The sequence below is a fragment of the Myotis nattereri genome (genome assembly GCF_964212035.1).
Source record: "Myotis nattereri genome assembly, chromosome: 13".
NCBI lineage: Eukaryota > Metazoa > Chordata > Mammalia > Chiroptera > Vespertilionidae > Myotis > Myotis nattereri.
In genome coordinates, this window is record NC_138088.1 from 58,848,865 (window position 1) to 58,855,828 (window position 6,964).

Genomic DNA, 6,964 nt, shown 5'->3' on the forward strand with positions numbered 1-6,964 from the left:
AGAACCAGGCTCATAGGTACAGAGAACACACTGGTGGGTGCCAGAGGGGAGGGGGTTGGGAGGCCGGGTGAACAAGGTGAAGGGCTTGAGAAGTACAGATGGGCAGTTACAGCATAGTCACGGGTGCAAAGGACCGCACAGGGGATACAGTCACTATCTATAATAATAAAAGCATAATATGCTAATTAGACCGGATGTCCTTCTGGACAACCTCCCAGATGAAGCCGGGGCTGTGAGGGAAGCCCAGGTCCCAGGTGCCAGAGGGAAGCCGGTGCCAGCAGCCGGGGGAAGAGAGGCCTGCTCTTGCATGAATTTCATGCATCAGGCCTCTCATTATGGTACTAACGATGCATGGTGCCAGGTGGGCACTAGACTTCCTGGCGGGATCACTGTGTGAGTTATATAAATGTCCACCCACCGTGGTGTGCAACCTGAAACTCATATAATGGTGTGTGTCAGCTGTAACTGAAAAAAAAATTAAAATATGATCTGGAAAGAGAAAACCTCATCAAAGACAAGCCGTTAAGTGAATCAAAGTTTGCAAGGAAAGAAATAAATGACTCAGGGAAAGAGAGAAAACAAGATAACATAATATATGCACATTCAGGATCCTGCTTTCCAATTTCCTGCAATCTGCAGCGCTCTGAACCTAACGACACGGGTGTAATTACTTCTGTCTGAACTTTGCAGCATCATAACTCAGGATCACAGATGAGAAGCAGCTCCGTGGTGCTCACAACACGGCAGTCATTATGTGCCTGAGGTGGTACAGCTCGGTGCAGAGTAGTCACGTTATATTTTTGGTGCAAAGCATATTAACCTGTGGAAATTACAGCCCATGGAGTGTGAGAGACGGCTGTGTGTCTGATGGGAAAACACCAAGGTCGGCCTGCGAAGAATTCCAACCCGAGTGAGGCAGCGGGAACCGGGGGCGTCCCCGAAGGAGGAAGCCACGGGTCAGCTCACCAGCTCCCGCGTGGACGGAGCGAGCACCCGTGCGCCCGTCAACACAGGGACGGGCCTTTTGCTGTGCAGAGCGCCGGCGCGCTGCCCTCTGGCCTCCCATCCGCGCGGGGCTGTGGCTTGAGGCAGGCGGTGGCATGGCTGGATGCTCTGCTCCATGGCTGCACCACAATTTGTTCATTAAGTAGCGGTTGCCGCTGGGGAGTGCTGGGGGTGAGTGTGAGGCTGAGTGACGTGTGATCGAGGGGGCGTAGCCAGTGGGTTTCCACTACATTTTACTTATTTAAAAAGAAAATTAACTATGTTTTTATTGATTTTTGGATAGAAAGATAGAAACATTGATGAGGGAGAAACATCACTGATCGGCTGCCTCCTGCGTGCACCCCTACTGGGGACTGAGCCCCACAACCTGGGGATTGACCTAGACCTAGAATAGACCCGGCAACCTCTTGGTTCCTGGTTGATGCTCAACCGCTGAGCCACACTGGCTGGGCTATTTTTTATTTATATTTTTAGAGAGAAACATCGATCAGTTGCCTCCCACATGCTCCCTGACTGCGGATGAACCCGCAACCTCGGTAAGCGCCCTGACTGGAAATTGAACCCGCAGCCTTTGGTGTACGAGATGATACTCCAACTGACTGGGCCACCCGGACAGGGCAGTTACTTAATCTGTCCTCCCGCCCTTTGTCCGATGCCCGTCCTATTTCTCCTCGCCTGTGAGTTCCAGGCCATCTCTCTAAAGTTTGCCTCCGGAGCCAGTTCCTATGGCTCCTCCCAAGTTCACGCTCAGCCTTCCATCCTCACAGGGCCCTGTCTCTGCCTCTTCTGGTAGCTTCCAGTTCCCGCTGGAATCCCCCTCCCCGAGGACACCCACTCGGGGCAGCGTGCGTCTGCGGGGTCTGCCCTTCCACATGCAATAACAGTTTCTCCTCAATCTTCTAAACTCCGCTCCCTTCTGTTTTGTTTCCTTGAGTTTGTCCTTCGAATCCCCCTGACGCCAGTTGTAGCGGATTTGGCATCGATTCCCGTGATTACTTGCTTTTCCTCTTCCGCTTCCTCCCTCAGTCCCTCAGGTGACCCTTCTGCGCCTTCTGTCGCCTTCTCGTCAGCTTTGAGTTTCGGGAGCTCCTGTGTGGTGCTGATTCAGGGTCACCATATTGTCATTTGTTTGTTTGTGTCACAGAGAACAGCCGCTGTCCCCTGGCCTCGCTCTTTGTCGTGAGCCTGAGCCGCCCTGGGGTCCGTGTCTCCTCCGTGGCACGTTGTTTAACACACTGACTGCTGAGGCTCATGCGGGTGTCATTTGATGGCTACTCGTCTTGATGTGAGTCCCGTGAGGCCAGCCCTTTGCTCAGCGCAGCCCGGAGGGTGGGCAGGACGGCGCGCTGGACACAGACCCAGAGCCTTGTTCTGCCCACGCGCGAGCCGCCCTGGGGACCCGCCCTGCCTGGGCCAGCAGCGGCCTGGCCGGTCACGGAGCAGCGGGTCACGGCATGTCCTTCTGGCGGGACCTCACGTGGGTCTCAGCGGGGCTGGTCAGTTACAGGGCACAGACCTTGGAGGTGCCAGACGCCCTGCCGGGGCCCGTTCTGGGCCTCAGACCCAGGCCCTGCAGCGTGGACTTAAACTCCTCCCTCTGAGGGCCACGGACTAAGAGGGGACGCGCATGCAGGCCCGGCCCAGTGGGCGCTCTGAGGATAAACCCAGGCCCCGCACCCTAAAAAGCAATTACACTCCCTCTGCTGCCAGGCAGGGGCCGCGTCTGTCCTTCCTCCGCCCAGCAGGGCCCGGTCGCTGGGGAGCTGGCTCACGTCCATGAGCCTGTGAGGTGGAGCCAGGGACAGCGCAGGAGCATCAGCCCTGCTGACCCCCGGGGGACGGACAGGCTTCTGCGTGGACGTGAGCCAGGGACCTGACCCGGACGGGAGCCAGAGTCCAGAAAGCACAGGTGCGTCGCGTACAGCAGATGTAGGTCCTGCCGTGACGCTGATGGAGGCACGAGGAATCCAGCGACGGCCACAGGTACCGGACACGCCGTCCAGAGCGAGCGGTCCCGGGACAAGGCGGGAGCACAGATACTGTGACGGCGGGTACAGAACGCGCACAATCACATACTAACGCAGCAGCCCTGCACGCCCCCCAGCGCAGGCGTCATACCAGGGGCTCCGGCAGGAGGCGGGTGGGGGCCACGGAGCTCTCTGTCGAGCTGCTCAATTGTTCTGTAACCTAAACTGTCAATTAACAAAATTAGCGCGGCCGGCGTGGCTCAGTGGTTGAGCATCCACCCATGAACCAGGAGGTCAGGGTTTGATTCCTGGGCACCAACCGGGGCACATGCCCAGGTTGCAGACTGGATCTCCAGTGTGGGCCGAGCAGGAGGCAGCCGATCCATGATTTTCTCTCATCATTGGTATTTCTGTCTCTCTCCCTTCCTCTCTGAGATCAATAAAAAAACATTTTTTTAAAATTAAAAGGCAGCAGAAAGGACGGAAGAAGAGCCACTGATCTCCTCATTCGCAGGTTGAACTTGACCAGGTCATGGGCGTAGAGAAGTGGCCTCCTCAGCTGGTGACCCCGTTGTCTCGTGGTTCCAGGATAGGCCTATGTCCCCCCCTCCTGTTAGGAAACCTGCCCCATATGTGAAGACATGCACTTCATCTACAGTAAGAGCGGGAGGTCACGGTGGGAAGGGGGTCCGCGGGGGGCGGGGGGAAGGAGGAAGAAGGAGATGGGAGCTCCAGCAAGCCCTGAGTCAGCTGAGAGAACATGACCTTGACCTTGAACGGACGTGATAATCCGCACCACTGGCTCCCGCAGACCTGCACTGTGGTGTGTGGGGTGCCGGCTCACAGACGCAGAGGTGTCTGCACCCCACGGGGCTCACACCACGTGGAGGGAAAAGCAACACTGTCCGCAAACAGAGGCGGGATGTCGGGGACCCCACATAGGATGTCGGGGTCCCCGCCTCTGGAATTTCTCATCCAAGGAGAGGAAGTGGGGAGACCATATGGTCATCCACGGGGCTGCCCAACAGGCATTTGCTGAAACTGCCCCTCTGCTTCAGAGAACAGTCCTAAGTAACAGGGAGAAGAAATGAGTTTTCTAACGTGAGGGGGAGTTATTAGACACACCCAGCAAGTCCCAGCCGGTTTGGCTCAGTGGATAGAGCGTCGGCCTACGGTCTGAAGGGTTCCGGGTTCAATTCCAGTCAAGGGCACATGCCTGGATTGTGGGTTCCATTCCCACTAGGGGTCGTGCAGGAGGTAGCCGATCAATGATCCTCATCCTTGATGTTTCTATCTCTCTCCCTCTCCTTTCCTCTATGAAATCAATACAAATGTATATTTTTTTTTAAAAAAAGAAAGAAAGAAAAAGAAACACCCAGCAAGCATTAGCTAATAAATCGTTAGGCATCTCCGGTCGAAGCCGGATGGCAAAGTGCCAAAAATGGCCACACGTTTCCCCCTCCTGGCGGGCACAATCCCTCTGAGAGCTGCTTGGCCGATGGCCCCGGAAGTGGAGGGACCGGGCTGGGCCCATGACGTGCTGGCACCGTAAGTGGAGAGGACCCCGTGACACGCTGGCCCTGTGACGTGCTCTGCCCTGCAATGAGGTGGGGGTACAGTGTGTGTGAGTCCGAGCCGGGGTGTCCCCCAGAGCCACACAGGGCAGAGCGGTGGCAGCCTCCCCTGCGGAGTCGCTGTGCTCGGTGACCTGGCATCCGGCGCAGGTAGCGTCCCCATCCTACTGCTTGGAGGGAAGTGGGGGGCCGACGAGGAAAATGGACGATGCGGGCAGCCCCTCCCGTCGGCTTCAGAAGCTCTTCGCGCTGTCGGTGGGGGGTGTCTGTCCACACGCACATCAGAAATCAACATGGGCTCTTTCCACGTGGTATCGGCGTACAGAGCCACTGTGTGGGCCCCTAAGCACGTTATTTTATAAAAAGTAGCTCCATTTTTCAAAACAAGAGGAAGAGCCGAGACGCGGGGCAGGTGCGCCTCTCTCGGCACCGTCTGCTCCGTGGGGGACAGCTGTGCACAGCTGCTTCTCGGCGCCGTGCTGCTCTGGCTGAAGGATGTGAAGAAAACAGCGCGCGCAGAGGCCCCGTTGGAAAAGGCGGCCGCGTGTTAATAGTCTCGCCAGAAAGTCGCGGGTTCTCCTCCCACGTGACGCCGGCCCTCTACCGATACAGGGTCTTAATGGTTACTCGCCCCGTCGAGCAGGAACCCCGCCGCCCCGTGAACTTCCCCAACGTCACCCCATCGAACGCACCGGTCCCTCGGGCGCTGTGACTGGATTCTCCCACACGCGACTCGGTGCCATCACGGACTGGCCATGTGGAAAGGTGTGGGCTCGCCGGCCCTGGATGCTGCACATTCCATTACGGTCACATCTCCCAAAGGCGCACCCGTCTCGTCCGTGACGTGTTCAGGTCCGGGAGCTGTAGGCTCGCGGTGGCGGAATCAGAGCCCCGAGTTCCGATTTCCGCTTGAGAGCTCACATGTCATTGCTGTCCGTGAAGTGACGGCTCCCTCCGCTGGTTTTGGAGGGGATGTCTAGCAGGTACGGCGTCTGGGGGCCACCGTGTGGGGGCCACACGCTGAAGCCTTGCGGAGCTCCAGGGAGCGGGACTGGGGGGCTGGGGGCAGGGGGGCAGAGGCAGAAACGCTCTGGGCTCCTCCCGGGATACGAGGCTGAGCTGTAATAGCATTAATGGTGCTGCCTCCTCAGGGACTGCTCAGCGAGCCTGGCACTTTGCTTTAAAGTGACAATGACCCTCCCTGCAGGTTCAGCCCCTGCTCAGGTATCAGCCACTCTCCCCACCCCGAGTGCAGTGACCAGGGAGAGAGGGACATGACACCCAAGGATGATCCTGAAAAGCCCCTGGACCTCACAGACCCCCTGAGAGAGTGGGGGACCCTCAGGGTCTCCTCGGGGCGCCCTGCCGCGCTGGCCCCATGAAACGATCTCACGCTGGTTCAGAGATGCCTGCTCAGGGGTGTCCCTCCCAGCGTTGTTTGAAACAACGAAACCTTGAAAATGACCCGCATGGTTCTAAGGCGGACACAGCTGTTTAATTAAAGGTGGGGTCGCCCATCTGGGCAGCGAGACGCTAACTAGCCGCCTGGGTGTTGGAATGAGACCCACGCAGAGGCTGCCCCCTGGAGGCGCGTGGGGATGGGCACTGGAGAACAATCCCATAAGGACACGTGGGTGGGGAGGCGGGAGGGAGGGAAGGGGGTGGGAGACAGGTGCCTGCTCCTGGGGGTCTGGGCAGCTCAGCACCCACTGAAGCTCTGAAGGAGGCGCGGACCCTGAGCCTTGAACACGCGATGCCTTCACGTGGAGCATCGTGGCCAGCACCGGCCACGGTCCACACAGGGCCGCATCCCCGGGGCTCGCGGAGAAAGGCTGGCGGGGCAAACAGCCAGCCTCACAGGCTCCTCTCTGGGGCAGCATTGAAGGGAGTGCTTTCCTTAAAAAACCCGGTCCTTCTACATTTTAAACAGCGAGCACACATTCCCTTTATAAACAACCAGGCAAAGGTTCCCCGATTGAGAAAATAGCGCGAGGAGGAAGCGCTCCGTTAGCCTCAGCATCGCGAACGCAGACGGGACGTGGCCAGGAGCTGGCGGAGCGCACAGCGACAGGGACTCGGTGTCCAGAGCACAGGGAGCGTCCATGTCCCCTGGGGCTGGAGTCCTGCCCTCCTGTCCTGTCGGCTCCCTGAGGCCTACAGGTGAGGGGGGCGCCCGGGGTGGCCCTGTGACATCATAGCTGGTGGGGACAATGACAGGCCTTGGAAGCAGGGGTGGGGTGGGGGTGGGAGAGGCCGGGAGCTGGTGTGGGTCCCTGTCCCTGTGCAGGTGAGTCAAGCGCAGGGAGGGCGGGGCTGGCAGGACCTGGGCAGCACCGGGCACCTCAGGGACCTGTCGCAGGAGGGACAAGCAGCGGACAGGCAGGGGCCACTGGGAGCATCTGTGCGAGCGAGCCCATC